The sequence below is a fragment of the Bubalus kerabau genome, chromosome 22, assembly GCF_029407905.1.
Source record: "Bubalus kerabau isolate K-KA32 ecotype Philippines breed swamp buffalo chromosome 22, PCC_UOA_SB_1v2, whole genome shotgun sequence".
NCBI lineage: Eukaryota > Metazoa > Chordata > Mammalia > Artiodactyla > Bovidae > Bubalus > Bubalus kerabau.
The window spans coordinates 47,155,137-47,171,187 of record NC_073645.1 but is presented as its reverse complement, the minus strand read 5'-3'; the positions used below and the strand labels follow the sequence as shown (position 1 = coordinate 47,171,187).

The following is a 16,051-nucleotide window of genomic DNA, read 5'->3' as shown; positions in this document are numbered from 1 at the left end:
ATCCTGTTCATCAAATTCTCTCAAGAAGAAAACAACCTACTTCAATGTCCTATTTTTTTCATCACCGATACTCTTAAAAGGGGGTGTGTGCATGTATGGGTGAGTATCTCAGAATACCCAGTCTGCCACATTACCAGAAATGGGAGCTATTTTAACATTCTTTTTCTTATTTCTTTTCACCCAGTCTTCATTCTCTTTACTTCTATCAAATTCTTACCTTTAACAAGAAAATAAGAGCAAAATGAAATTTACAGATAATTTATTTTAATCAACATTTTTAAACTTCCTCCCATTATTAACCATTATAGGAAAAGCTTTCAGATTACCAAAATTGTGCTTCCATTTATTCCCCCTTTACTTTTCTGTCTTGGTCCCTGAAATCAGTGGCCTTCTGGAGCCAGGTTACAAGGCTCGGGAGAGCTGACTTTGCAGCTCCCCTCTCACATCTGCATTCAGTGAAGTCATTTTGCTACATTGAAAACAGGCCGCGTTGGGAGTATTTGCACCATGGAAATCAGCAAATGCTGCAAATCCGGTTTCTTATTTCTCAGAGTTGTTGGGCCAGCCTTTAGTAGCACACCACAACAGAAATGGACCGAAAAAAATGTAAGAAAGACTATAGTTACTCCTTTAGTTCTTTATTATTGCCTTGACTGTGTGTCCACCCTGATGGCTCAGACAGCGGTGACAATGATGAATCCGCCTGCAATGCAGGAGACCTGGGTTCAGTTCCTGGGTCGGGAAGATCCCCTAGAGAAGGAAATGGAAATCCACGTGAGTATTCTTGCCTGGAGAATTCCATGGACAAAAGAGTCTGGTGGGCTACAGTTCATGGGGTCGCATAGAGTCAGACATGACTGAATAACTAACAGACACGTATCTATCCCAGCTTTCTCTTCTGTTATGGGTTGGGTTGTATCCACCCAAATCCATATGTTGTGGACCTAAAAATATAACTGTATTTGAAGACAGTTTTTAAAGAGGTGATTAAGTTAAAATGGGGTCCTTGGGGTAGATTGGCCCCAATCCAATGTGGCCGATCTCCTTAAAGGAAGAGATTAAAGAGCAGACACATGTGAGGGAGGAGCATGTGAAGACATTGGAGAACGTGGCCACCTGAAAGCCGAGGAGAGAGGCATCAGAAGAAATCAACCCTGAAGACACCTTGATCCCAGACTTCCAGGCCCCAGAACTGTGAGAAAATTCATCTCTGTTGTTTAAGCAACCCAGTTTGTAGTTACAGCAGCCCTAGCAAACATATGTTTTCACTTTGATTTTCTTATTCTTAGTGCATTTCTTAGTGCACCCAGTATGAAAATCTGGACCAGCTGGTATCTGTGACCAGAACGTAATGAGGCCAAGGTCATGGGCTTAGTTACAGGGTGGAAAAGAGGAGGCAGACTTCTCCATCACTTCAGAAGGCCCCTGATGCCAACTGACCGCGACATGTAAACGTTTGCCTAATCAGAAGATCAACCCAAGAGAAAGTCTGCTAGCCCATGAATACTTCCTTAAAAAAGTACCTCTAAAGTCTAGGCCCTGCTAGTGGCAACTTCATCTTCTTGGAGTCAGCATATTCCATTTTTCATAACTGTTATCCTAACGCTTCTTGACTAGAATCTAAAAAAAAACCCAATTCTCTTCCAACTTTCATCCTCAAACCAGCTTCATGTACCATTGAGGATGAGATTCCAATCTACCCCAATGAAGAAGAAAATTTATTAAAACCTTTATTTCCCATGAGAAACTCTGAAACTCTTAATGTTCATGCTCATTTAGCAATGATTTGAATAAATCCTCCCTTTTTTCATCTAGACAGGAAGACAAAACCTTGACTCCACTCCTCTCGGGGCTTCCCTGCTGATGCTAGTGGCAAAGAACCCATGGATGTAGCAGACGCTTCCTCACGCTGAGCCCTCCTTGGCCGCTGGGTCTTATTTCCATTGAACACTCTTTTGCTGCTGTGTTTTCCCTTCTTTTTCCCTTCTGTTCTAATCAATAACTCATGAAGCACAAAGGGGACTTGCATTGGCTCTTTGATTTGCTGTGTACATCACTTGAAGTGTTACATTTTAGAACCCAATTTTTAAAAATCATTTACACTTCAGAGTAGAAAAATAGCAACATTACTCGATGATTCAATTAAATTATCCCAGGTTAATGTGCTCACTGTCAGCAATGAATAACCACAAGTGTGTAGCCAATGAATAGACTATAAAGCTCTATCTCTTTCACAGGTCTATAGTTTATTTTGTGAGCATATTAAAATATATTTTCTAATAGGAAAAAAAATGAGATGCCCTTTGTTTACTCCTTTTTACAGCAAGTTAGTGCCTATCATTCCCAGGACAATAGCTTCCTTAAACCTACAACAATAGCTTTTATCTCTTCAAGCCCCAGAGGACACTGGGAAAATCTCTCACTTGGGTTAACTTTGCTGAATATATTTAACCAGTAAATTATTTGCCTTCCCAACTGGAAGAACCAATATACATTTATGTTCTAGGAATGGTTTGTTTTACTAACTTTATGAGTGAAGACCTCAAGAGTAGCAAAGCCAAGGGACATTTAATTAAGTTATATTTGCTTTTTCATGATCTTTAGCTCTAGCTTATAAATCAAGAATCAATGAGTACTTAATTTCCTCTTATAGCATTAAAAGTAATTGCTTCATAAATTCACTTTAGTAATCCAAATATTTGCACACAGTACAGCACAAAGAGAAGTTGTTTCACTGATGAGATCCTAACTTTTATTTTATTAGTATAAAATGGAGCTTGCTCATTTTATAGCTTATGATTTTCCTGGCTGCCTCAAATTTCTTTTTGAAGCAGACAGGATATAAATTTAAAATAAATACAATTATGACTTTACTTGAGAAAAAAAAAGCCAGTCTACTTACTTAACATATAACAAGAAATCATAGTTGCAGATATATTTCTGCTTAGTATGATTATAATGAGTAAGTTCTCCCCCCACCCACCCCTGCCAAATTGTACATGCTCAAAAAGCAACAGAAATATTTTCAAGGCTAGTTTAACCTTTACTTTACCGGTTTATTTTATTGTGGGGCAGGAGAGGAAGGAGAAAACTATTAATAAAATTGTTATCGGTGCTGCTAAGCTATTGACTATTGGCCAGCACCAGAGTCCAAAATTGTTTTATATTCTTTAACTGCTCTGTTCAAAATATTTTCCTAAATGTAGATGTGATGTTAAGATTTTCAAAGATAATGTTCATTGTCTGAGTCATTCAAGTCTCTGTTAACCAGAGTTGGCTTTCCCAGTTGTACAGATGAGCACCAAAGTGAGGTGGAATGAGAGCCCAGGCTCCTAGGGAGGCATGTGGCTGAGCTGAGCTGGGAAGAAACCCTGGTCTTCACACGGCAGGTCCAAGGCGATGGCTGCCCCACAGCTACTATAACTTGCGCTTTGTTTCACTTTACACATATGTCTTAGCCCCTATTACGCATCAGAGGCTTAGAAGGCTTATAGCTACAAGGAGAATGAAAACAGTGCCAGGTGACAGAAGCCAACATGAAGACCACATATTATGATTCCCCTTAAATGAAATATCTAGAACGGGAAACCCTGGAGAGAACAAAGCAGACTAGTAGTTGCCTAAGGCTGGGATAATGGAGAAATGGAGAGGGATGGGACAGGGAGTGACAGGTTTCTTTTGGAGGTAATGCAAGTAATCTAGAACTGATTGTGGTTGTTGAGTACAGAACTCTGTGAATTTATTGTAAAACCACTGATTTGTGCACTTTAAATGGGCATATTGTACCACCTGATGTGAAAAGCCCACTCATTGGAAAAGACCCTGATGTTGGAAAAGATTGAAGGCAGGAGGAGAAGGGGACGACAAAGGATGAGATGGATGGATGGTATCATCGACTCCATGGACGTGAGTTTGAGCAAACTCCGGCAGATGGTGAAGGACAGGGAAGCCTGGTGTGCTGCTGGGGTTGCAAAGAGTCAGACCACGACTGAACGACTGAACAACAATGACAAAGCAGTGTATAAACTTTATTTTGATAAAGTTATTTTTAAAGAAAATAGACCCAGCAGCTTGAGAAGCTACATCTCCTGCCATGGAGAAGGTGGATGTTAGCCTACTCCTTCTGGACTGTGCCTTTTGCACTAATCACCTCTGCATGTAGGCCAAATTCCCAAAAGCAGGACCCACCCTGGCTCCAGGAACAGCCCTGGGGACAACGTGAAGCTGCAAACTTGTTCCCAACTCCTGCCTCTCCTGCCTCTGCCACCATGCAGCATCCACCTCTCCAACTTGATGAGCGTGTGGGGCACTTTGGGGCATGTGTGAATCAGCTAGGCATAAGCATCACTTTAACTGTCTTTTCACTGTCAGATGCCAGACTGCTTTAGGACCAGTGACAGCAACCCCACAAGAAGGGCCTGTAGCCATGGGCCCTTGGAAGAGCGCCCCCCAACTCAGACAGAAGCCCTTCAGTCCCCCAGGTGCTGACCCCCGAACCCACTGGCCTTGGCTGCACCCAGCTTCAGAAAGTTCCCAGAGGTCTCCTGCAAGGCAAACCTCTGGCCATGCATATATACTCAGCTGATTCATAGTTTAAATGACCTCAATGCAGATGCTTGGTAGAAAAATAGTCGCTACAATTTGTTGTGCCTATTAGGGCCACATCCCCTGGAGAAGGGAAGTGCTATCCACTCCAGTATTCTAACCTAAAGAATTCCATGGACAGAGGAGCCTGGTGGGTCCCAGTCCATAGGGTCACAAAGAGTCAGACACGACTGAGCGAATAACACTTGGACATTTTCATGAGAGCCGCACTCTTTCCACCTCCCTATCCTTGTGGAGAGGGGTGGTTCTGCCCACAGCCTGGCTTCTATGCCTCCACCTGATGAAAGCTTATATTCATCTCTGCAAGGAGATGAATCTCTGCAAGGAGATGACTCAGGGTCACCTAATCCACAAGCCGATCAGTGATCCCCTTCTGTGTACTCCTAGAGCACTTCTCCTAGAGTCTAGGAGCGCTGATGTTATGATATGATCAGCCTTTTATGAGCCTAGGGCTCCGGGTCCAGGGGTGCCTGCTTCCACTCCTTGTGGCCCAGCTCTGGGCCCTGTGCCCATGGAGGCACCATCCCGCTGCGAATATTCAGCTTGAATTGAGTTCAGTCATTTCATAAGCAGAGACTTGATTGGGAGCTTGTAGGCAGAAGCATCAGAGTGCTACTTCCCAAAGCCTGAAAAGAAAAACAAGCTTGTTTCTTTAGTGATATCAAATGAGACAAAGGAAGGAAGAAACCGCCCGAGGTCACAGGCAACCGTCAGAGTGGAAGACTTCCATCCAAGCGCGATGGAATAATCAAGATTTATTTTTTAAATATTGTTATTAAATAAACATTACAGAAACTTTTGCATATCCAACTTATTTATAGCTTAAGGCATGAAAACCCACATTAGTGTGTTGAATTATAAGAATTCACTGCAGCCTGCTAGCTGACAGCACGTCAAATTATTTGCAAATATTTTCTGGAACAGTAACCTTGAAGGATGCCAGCCCCATTCAGTGTAACCTTATCACAAGACAGGAACCGAGCGAGGAGATGAGTTCCAAAGCAAAGGATGCTTTAGTTCCTGGAACCTCTGTCGGCTGTTTGAACAAGGAGTTTATCCCCCATCTCAGCCAAAAGCCTCGCTTGTATCTCTCGGGCATTTACATCTCTCTCTCCGCTGCACTTTAAAAAGATGGTATGCAGAAGGCCCCCTTGAGAAATTGTGCTCTGGGCAGGAATTTGTGAGTACATTAGTCACATTTAAGAGGCATTATATCCTCCAGTCTGCAATAACGTAGTTCTGCGAAAATTATGTAATCATTTTAACAAAGAGTCTCTAATTGACATGAAAAAGCAAAATCAAAATAAAAATGAATTTTAATGTGAGCAATACAGGCTCTTCGTTTTTACTCACCATCATGGAACACGGTCTAGGAGAGCAAGAAACCAGGACCTCATTCCTGGCTTCTGGCCTTAGGAAAACCATAGTGGTAGATTCCTCCAGGGGGTGGTTTTTCTTTAATATCCAATATCTCTACCTTACAAATGCCTCAGATATGTTTCTTTTTTTTTCTAATTTTCAACATTATTTTCAGTACTTTAAATATCTTTCTTTCCACCAAGGAAAATATTCTTTTGATGAAAAGCTATTATGGCCCATTTAAAAAATTGTGAAGTGGTTGGGTGGTTTAAAAATTATATCTAGATCATTTAGCAAGGTTGGCACAACATCTGACTTCTGAAATCAACATTTTGCCAAATATTTTAGCCATATCACAGTTGCTAAGCTAACGAGAAAATGCTAATCATTTGGCATAAACGTGGCCGTGTTAAAATTCAGCAAAATTGATTGCCTTCAAAACAACCTTTTGTTTTTGTCTCCAAAAAGCTGCTTTGCACATTTGATATAGGTAAGAACTCATTGCTTATCCTGACACTACCATCTTTCATGTCTTGAACAGGCTCTGTGTTTTTCTTTGTTGTCTCATCAACGAGTCCATCTTGCATCCTATTCGGTGAATTCAACAGTTGTTTGAGCACCTACTATTTGCTCAGTGCTGTGCTGTTCAGGGTGGTAATAGTACTCTGCAGGCTCTAAGCGCTACCATTGTGATAGATCAGGTGTCACCAGGGAAAAGAAAATAGTGTATCTAGTGCATCATAGCAAGATTATAACATCCCAAATGACCTCGCAAAATTGCTTCATTTAGCTTCTCAATTCTCCTATGGTCTCAACGACATATTATTGAAAAGCAAGTCTGCATACCTGTTATCTGCATGGCCCTTTGGAGAGCATAAAAGTGACAGAAGACATGGGCCTCTCCTCTGAAAGAGCTTATAAACTAGTTCAGAAGACAAACCATTCAGTCCATAACAATGTTAAAAATCACACCAGCAGCACAATATATGTATCCAGAGAAGAAGAAATAAAATTCATTGAGCACCTACTATGTGCTGGGATGTTTCACACCTGTTAAAGGGCTTCCCAGATGGCTCAATGATAAACAATCCACCTGCCAATGCAAGAGATGTGAGTTCGATCCTTGGCTCAGGAAGATCTCCTGGAGGAAGAAATGGCAGCCCACCATTCCAGTATTCTTGCCTGGGAAATCCCAGGGACAGGAGCCTGGCAAGCCATAGTCCATGAAGTCACAAAAGAGTTGGACACAGCAGACCATGCATGCATGTACACAATAACTATCAATCTCAGCAAATGTGGCTCCCAGTGGCAACCCATGGCACACACCCAAGAGGGAAGGGAAAATGTACATGCCACAAAAAATGCAAAACTCTTCGCCACAGGGAGAGGACTTTTATCATATGTGTTTTTATAATTTTTTACACTATCACATGTATTTTCTTTTTAGTTAAAGCTTCTTAATCAAATGCATCTACACATATCTGAGCCTACCCCCGGTCTACTACATTGGAATCTCCCACATTCTCAAGTAAGAAAATTACTAGGCTTTACCATTAACTGATGGTTCCATTAACTGATTTAATTCCTTACCACTCAGGAAACTAAGGCTGAGAGCTGCCAAGGCATTTGCTTAAGACAACAAACTCTGCGAGTGGCTAAGATCAGGTATGGACACAAAGTCTCTCCATCTACTGAGATAAATAGTGGGGTCTGTCCATTATTCCATTAATATAGTATGTTACACTGATTTTCATAGGTCGAACCAACCTTGCCTTCCTAGGATAAACTCCACTTAGACATGAAATATAATCCTTTTCATATGTTGCTGGATTCAGTTTCCTAGTATTTTATTGAAGACTTTTGTACCTATATTCATAGAGGACACTGGTGTGCTTTCTTCTGATGTCTTTGTCTTGTTTTAATATTAGGGCAATATTGACATCTAGAATGACTTGGACAGTAGTCCCTCCTCTCCTATGTTTGGAAGGTTTAGTGAAGAATTGATGCTAATTCTTCTGTAAGGTTTGGTAGAAATTATCAGTGAAACCATCTGGTCCTGGATTTACTTTGAGCAAGCTTTTTGATTGCTAATTCAATCTCTTTACTTCTATTCAAATTTTCTATTTCTTCTCAAGTCAGTTTTGGTAATTTCTATCTTTTAGAAGAATTTGTCTATTTCTATCTATTTGTTCAGTTCAGTTCAGTTCAGTCACTCAGTAGTGTCCGACTCTTTGTGACCCCATGGACTGCAGTACGCGAGGCCTCCCTGTCCATCACCAACTCCCAGAGCTTACTCAAACTCATGTACATCAAGTCGGTGATGCCATCCAACCATCTCATCCTCTGTGGTCCCCTTCTCCTCCCACCTTCAATCTTTCCCAGCATCAGGGTCTTTTCCAATGAGTCAGTTCTACTTTGTTGGTGTACAGTTATTCATAGTATTAATACCTCATCTTCATTCTTTGTATTTAGCAGTAACATTCCCTCTTCCAATCCTGCTTTTAGTAATCCGGCTCTCTTTTTTCCTGATAAGTCTAAAGACTTTTCATTTTTTTTAATCTTGTTGCTTTTCATTGATTTTCTCTATTTTTATATTCTCTGTCTCATTTATTTCACCTTGAATCTTTATTATATCCCTCCTTCTGCTAGCTTTGAATTTAGTTTGCTCTTCTTTTTCTAGTTTGCTAAGGTGGAACCTTATTGATTCAGGATATTCTTTTTTTACTGTAATCACTTAAAGCTATATATTTCCCTCTAAACACTGTTTTTGCTGTGTCCCATAAGTTTTAGTATGTTGTGCTTTCATTTTCGGAGAAGTCAATGGCACTCCACTCCAGTACTCTTGCCTGGGAAATCCCATGGACGGAGGAGCCTGGTGGGCTACAGTCCATGGGGTCGCTAAGAGTCAGACATGACTGAGCGACTTCACTTTCACTTTTCACTTTCATGCATTGGAGAAGGAAATGGCAGCCCACTCCAGTGTTCTTGCCTGGAGAATCCCAGGGACGGGGAAGCCTGGTGGGCTGCCGTCTATGGGGTCGCACAGAGTCGGACACGACTGAAGCGACTTAGCAGCAGCAGCAGCAGCTTTCATTTTCATTCATTCAAAGGGTTTTCTAATTCCACTTATGATTTCTTCTTTGGTCAGTTGGTTATTTAAGCATATGTTGTTTAATTTCCACATATTTGTGCATTTCCCAAATTTCTTCTGTTATTGATTTCTAATTTCATCCTATTTTGGTTGGAGGACACACTTTGTGTGGCTTCAACCCTTGAAACTTATTGAGACTTGTTTCCACAAGTCTTCCATTTCCTTGTTCATCTTCTCTCTGGTTGTCTTTATTATTGAAAGTTAGGTGTTGAAGTGCCCAACTGTTATTGTTGAATCGTCTATTTCTTCCTTCAGTTCCGTCAGTGTTTGCTTTATGCATTTTGTAAATGTTTTAGATGCATAAATATTTATTATTGCTATACACTTTTGATATCTTTTATCATTACAAAATGTCCTTCTCTATTAATAATTTTTGTCTTAAGATCTATGTGTCTGATGTTAATGTAGCCACTCCAGTTCTTTTTTTTTATTAATATTTGCATGGTCTGTCTTTTCTATTCCTTGATTTTCAACCTATTTTTGTAGTTGAATCTAAACACATCTCTCATGGACAGCATGTAATTGAATCATTTTTAAAATCAATTTGATCAATATCTGCCTTTTAATTGAAATTTTAATCCATTTACATTTTATAATTACTGTTAGGATAAGGTTTATGTGTACAATTTTTCTGTTTGCTTTCTATACCTTCTGTCTTTTTTGTTCCTCTGTTCATCCATTATTGCTTTTTTGTGTTAAATTTTTTTTTCATGTACCACTTTAATTCCATTGTCACCTCTTTTTTTAAATGTAACTATTTTCTTAGGGGTGGACCTAGAGATCACATTTAACATCTTAATTTATAACAATACAGTTCAGAGTAATACCAACTTAGTTTTACTATTATACCAAAACTATATTCCTATACATTTCCATTATCTCCCTCATCTCTTCTGCTGTTACTGACATACAAATTACATTTTTATACATTGTATGTCATCTAACAGAAATTTGCAAGTATTGCCTTCTTATCTCTTAAATTAGATAGAAAGGAAGAATTACAAATAAAAAATACATTAATATCGTCCTTTCTATTTACCTATGTAAATGCCTTTAACTGGTATTCCTTATTTCTTCCTGTGGATTCAAGTTGCTGCTCCGTGTCCTTTCATTTCAGCCTTAAGGAATCCCGTTAATATTTCCTGTAGGGCAGGTCTGTTAGCAATGAAATTACTGTTTTTTTCTGGAAATATTTTAATTTCATTTTCAGAGGATAAGTTTCTGAATTTAATTCTTTCTTGGCCATCTTTCTTTCAGGACTTTGAATACTGTGATCCCACTGTCTTCTGGCCTCCATAGTTTCTGATGAGAACTTGGATTAATCTTACTGAGGATCTCTCAATACATGATGAGCTTTTACTTGCTGCATTTAAGAGTCTTTCTTTGTCTTTCAACAGTTGCATTGTGATGTATTTGGGTGTGAATCTCTGAGTTTAGTCTATTTGAAATTTGTTGATCTTGAGTGCATAGATGAATATACTTCATCAAATTTGGAAAGTTTTGGGCCATTATTTCTTCAAATATTCTTTCTCCTCCTTTCTCTCTTTCCTCTCCTTCTGGGATGCTGAGGATGTATATTTCAGTATGTTTCATGGAGTTCCACAGATTTGTTTATGCTTGCTCAAATTTGTGATTGAGTTCCTGTAGTAAATTCTTCAGAGAAGGCAATGGCACCCCACTCCAGTACTCTTGCCTGGAAAATCCCATGGACGGAGGAGCCTGGTGGGCTACAGTCCATGGGGTCACTGAGAGTCGGACACGACTGAGCGACTTCACTTTCACTTTTCACTCTTATGCATTGGAGAAGGAAATGGCAACCCACTCCAGTGTTCTTGCCTTGAGAATCCCAGGAACAGGGGAGCCTGGTGGGCTGCCGTCTATGGGGTCGCACAGAGTCGGACACGACTGAAGCAACTTAGCAGCAGTAATTTCTTTGAGAGATTCCCCCATAGCTCAGTTGGTAAAGAATCCACCTGCAATGCTGGAGACCCCCAGTTCGATTCCTGGGTCGAGAAGATCCACTGGAGAAGGGATAGGCTACCCACTCCAGTATTCTTGGGCTTCTCTGGTGGCTCAGCTGGTAAAGAATCTGCCTGCAATGCAGGAGACCTAGGTTCAATCCCTGGGTTGGGAAGATCCTGTGGAGAAGGGAAAGGTTACCCACTCCAGTATTCTGGCCTGGAGAATTCCATGGACTGTATTGTCCATGGGGTCGCCTAGTCAAAGCTATGGTTTTTCCAGTAGTCATGTATGGATGTGAGAGTTGGACTATAAAGAAAGCTGAGCACCAAAGAATATATGCTTTTGAACTGTGGTGTTGGAGAAGACTCTTGAGAGTCCCTTGGACTGCAAGGAGATCCAACCAGTCAATCCTAAAGGAAATCAATCCTGAATATTCACTGAAAGGACTGATGCTGAAGCTGAAATTCCAGTACTTTGGACACCTGATGTGAACTCATTGGAAAAGACCCTGATGCTGGGAAAGACTAAGGACAGGAGGAGAATGGGATGACAGAGGATAAGATGGTTGGATGGCATCACCAATATAATGGACATGAGTCTGAGTAGGCTCTGGGAGTTGGTGATGGACAGGGAGGCCTGGTGTGCTGCAGTCCATGGGATCACAAAGAGTCAGACACAACTGAGCAACTGAACTGAACTGAGTAAATTCTTCATTTCAATCATTATATTTTCAAATCTAGAATTTCTATTTGGTTTTTTCCCTCATAATGTCTATTCTCTTACTGATATTCTCAATGTGGTCAGGTATCATTCTCATACTTTCATTTAGTTTTTTATATATGATTTCCTTTAGTTTTTGAACATATTTTAAGTAAATGATTTAAAATCCTTATCTAGTGAATTCCAGTGTCTGGACTTCCTCAGAAACAATTTCTGCTGACTTTTTCTTCCCTGTGTATGGACTTTACTGTAATTTCTTGTTTATTTGCAAGTCTTATGGTCTGTTCTGTTTTTGTGGTTTTGTTTTGCTGAAAACTAGATATTTAAAATAATATAATGTGACAACTCGGGAAATCAGATTCTCCCCCTTCCCCAGAGTTTCTGTTGCTGTTTGTTGTAATTGCTGTTGGTTTCTTAGAGACTTTTCTGAACCAATTCGGCAAAGTCTTATTCTTTGTGTATGTGGCCACTAAAATCTCTGCTCAGTTGTCTCAGTTCAGTTCATTTCAGTCGCTCAGTCGTGTCCGACTCTTTGCGATCCCCCCATAAATTGCAGCTCAGTTGTCTCAGTGGTCAGCTAATGATTGGACAGAGATTTCCTTAAATGCCTGGAACGAATTAGTCTTCCAGTCTTTGCTGGGAGTCTCTATAGATATGTTGGGCACTCCTGAGTAGTCAACCAGATCTCAACTCCATCTTAGCCTTCATTTGCTGCTTGTACAAAACCTCAAAGTTAGCCAAAGTTGAGAACCTGGGGCCTCCTTAGGTCTTTTCTGATCATATACACAGCACGGGGCATGTTCACATCCCTAAACATCTACTCGGCCTTTTAGATTCCTAACATGATGTTAGCTTTTCCCCAAGATCCCTATGTATGTCTCATTTCCCGTTTTTCCCTTTAAACTTTTTGGTTTGTATATTGTTTGCCCAAATGTTATCTACCACCTTAGGAAGCTAGAATGTTAAACAATTACCTCTAATTGTTTCTGACAAATGCCACCAAGGAAAAGGCTGTTCATATAGGGAGAGCTCTAAGTCATAGTTGCTGCTGCTGCTGCTGCTGCTGCTAAGTCACTTCAGTCGTGTCCGACTCTGTGCGACCCCATAGACGGCAGCCCACCAGGCTTCCCCGTCCCTGGGATTCTCCAGGCAAGAACACTGGAGTGGGTTGCCATTTCCTTCTCCAATGCATGAAAGTGAAAAGTGAAAGTGAAGTCTCTCAGTCGTGTCCGACTCTTAGCGACCCCATGGACTGCAGCCTACCAGGCTTCTCTGTCCATGGGATTTTCCAGGCAAAAGTACTGGAGTGGGGTGCCATTGCCTTCTCCGCTAAGTCATAGCAAATACATACAAATATGAGGTATGTCTTCCAGGAAATCACTAGAGTGGTCACACAGTGACAAGCCTCTGGTAATGAGGCTTTGAAGAAGCTGCAACCCTGTTTTGCCCCTTCCAGTGGCTGCCAAGATGCTGGTTTTCATTGTGATTACAAGATGTTGGTTTTCAAGGTTACTGTAGAGCTGAGGAAGGAATAATGGGAATAAGGCAAATAAAACTGCCATAAGTCTTGCTTTTCATGCTGAGATTCAGCCATTTTTCTTGAATAAATGCTCCTTGGGTTACTGCAAGACTTTGGTTAATTTCCAGAATTCTAAAAAAAAAAAAAAAAAAAATCATCTTTACCATTTCTCCTAATGTTCTCATTGCTTTTATAGAGGAGATGAGTTTCAGAGTTCCTTAGTCTGTTTTATTTTCTTGTTGTTGGCATCACCTTAAGCCAGGGGCTCTTGAATGCCACCATCCTATGGTGACTTCAAGAAGAAAGTGTGATTCATGGACCTGAAGTCAACAGTGAGAGCTCTGCTCTTGAGGTTGCAGTGGGCAAGGCAGGTTTCAGAGAACAGAAGGGACTTGAAGAGATCTTAAAGACAGATTTTAAATAGCCTACCTAATTGAGGAGGGAGGAGAGAACAGAACCTTCCAGAAAGATAAAGTGCTGCGGTATTTATTGTTTTAGGAAACTTGATGTTTTCAGTTTAGCCAAGAAAGTCACTACTGACTCAATATCAAAAATTACAGAAAAACAATTAGATTTCCAAATCCTGCCAGCCTCTGAGCCTATGCCAGATGAAACACCATGCTAAGGAGAAGGGCCTACTTCTCATCCAATACATTCATAATTGCCCTTTTGTACTATTAAGCTCGGCACAGTCAAGCATGAATAAAGTCTTTCCAGACAGCCTTTGGACAGAAACATCTCTCACTGTGCCACACAGCTCAAAGCCTGCCACTGGCCAGTCTTACTTAACCATCAAAATGGTTATCTACTTGTTCTACTGTCGTTAGTTTAGAAAATTTTGTTCCTTCATTCATTTACTATACATTTGAGTATTCGCTGTGTGACAGATGCTGGTCAGGTGAATGGAGGTATAAGATATGGTCCTTCCTGATATGGACTCACCTTCTCCATAAGGTTTCACAAGCAGTGTGGGCAGAGTAGCATCAGGACACTGGGAAAGCCCAAGAGAGAGACATTCAGTGAAGTTTGAGGGAGGGATGGGATTCCCAGAGGAGGCATCCTACCTGAGCTTTAAAGGGACAAAGAGCTTTGCTAAGAAGTTGGTGGGAGGATGGGCCATATATTAGTCTGCTTGGGCTACTGTGACAAAGTATAACAGACTGGGTGGTTTAGAAAACACAGATTTATTTTCTTATAATTCTAGAAGCTGAAAGTACAAGATCGAGGTATCAGCAGGTTGGTTTCTCCTGAAGACTCTCTTCCTGTCTTGCAGACAGCCACCTCCTCACTATGCTGTCACAAAGACATGAGCTGGAAGGAGCCCTGGGCTCTGAGTACCTGTACTGAACTTGCTGTGAGCAAAGATTCTCTTCTAAAACATTAAGACACTGAGATTTCAGAGTTTGTCATTTACAACTACCTGCATTATCTTCCTGAATACAATCACCCCAATCTCAAAGTTGTTTTTATCTTTTACATATTCCCTTCAAATTCTTATCAACATGCATTCATTTTTATGGAGCTGTAAGCATAGTGGACAAACCATTTTTACTTATTTTTAAACGTATACTGAAGCATGTTTACCTGTTATCTTCATAACTATCATCTGTGGGGCCTAGATAATATTTCACTAAACAAACTAAACCTGTCCCCAGTTGTTGAACATTCAGGTGTTTCCAATTATTCTGGTCTTTTAGGAAAAAATCCCACTACTATGTTCTCTTAGATGGAAGGGGTGCAGATCCCCTCATCTGACAGCTTTAGCATTGGTCAAGTCAGCACAGAGGGCTCAGAAGAATGATGCTGGTGTCTACATCCTGTTCAGGGCTCCAGAGGCTGGAAAGGCCTCATCTTCAGCTCACCTGCAGCTCCTTGTCAGGCACCAGCCCCTGACTTGGGCTCTCAGGCCATTTCAAGGCCTCCCTTTGGAGTCATGTGGGACTGAGACCCACCCTTGCTCGCCATCTCCTCCTTCTCTCTGCTTCTTATCCCTGGGTTCTTGTCCAGGATTCCATTCCATCCAGCTCCATCCAGGAGAGCCCAGGGAACCCACCCCCATCCCTCACCTTACCCAGACCCAAGCACATGCTTGGATCTTGGCTTGCAGCCTGGACAAATCAAACAACTTCCCAAGCCCTTGTATGGGTTGGGGGCTTGGTAGGGAACAAAAGGCTGGTTTTAATTATTTTATCTTAGGAGAGTTTATCAAAGGGATGATGTAGAAGGTGTGATCATGGAGAGGCAAAACCACATGGGATCACCCAAATCCCGGGGACTAGTAATATGAGGGGAAAAGAAAGAAAGTGAAGTCGTTCAGTCTTGTCCGACTCTTCGCAACCCCATGGATTGTAGCCTACCAGGCCCCGCCATCCATGGGATTTTCCAGGCAAGAGTACTAGAGTGGGTTGCCATTTCCTTCTCCTATAAGGAGCATTTTAAGAAGCTGGAGCAAGGTTCTCACCTTTAGCCCTCTGTCACGTGATCATCTCCTCAAAGGCCACCTCGGGGGTCTTCTCCTTGGGGAAGCCTCCCATGCCCCCACTTCCTCCTCCACCACTGGCTTCTTGAGAGCAGACACTATATAAGCAGAAGACTTGTCTTCCAGCGCCCAGCAGGTACCTGGGCAGCCCTTGGCACATAGCAGCTGCTCAGTAAATATTTGTTCAATGAATGGTCGAAGGATTAAATGAATAAAGAAAGAGGGGAGAGATACAGAGAAAAACCAGGAAATCAAA

At 41.3% G+C, this 16,051-nt stretch overlaps 1 long non-coding RNA gene across 1 annotated transcript in view; it reads right to left on the bottom strand.

The window, feature by feature from the left end:
• Nucleotides 1-247: 247 nt before the first annotated feature.
• LOC129636670 (uncharacterized) overlaps nucleotides 248-16,051 on the bottom strand; it is a 36,732-nt gene continuing 20,928 nt past the window's right edge. Inside the window, exons 2-3 of the long non-coding RNA XR_008707071.1 lie at nucleotides 15,778-15,960; nucleotides 248-750 (exon numbers count right to left, since the gene is read on the bottom strand). This is a non-coding gene — a long non-coding RNA (uncharacterized LOC129636670). The remainder of the gene's footprint in view (nucleotides 751-15,777; nucleotides 15,961-16,051) is intronic.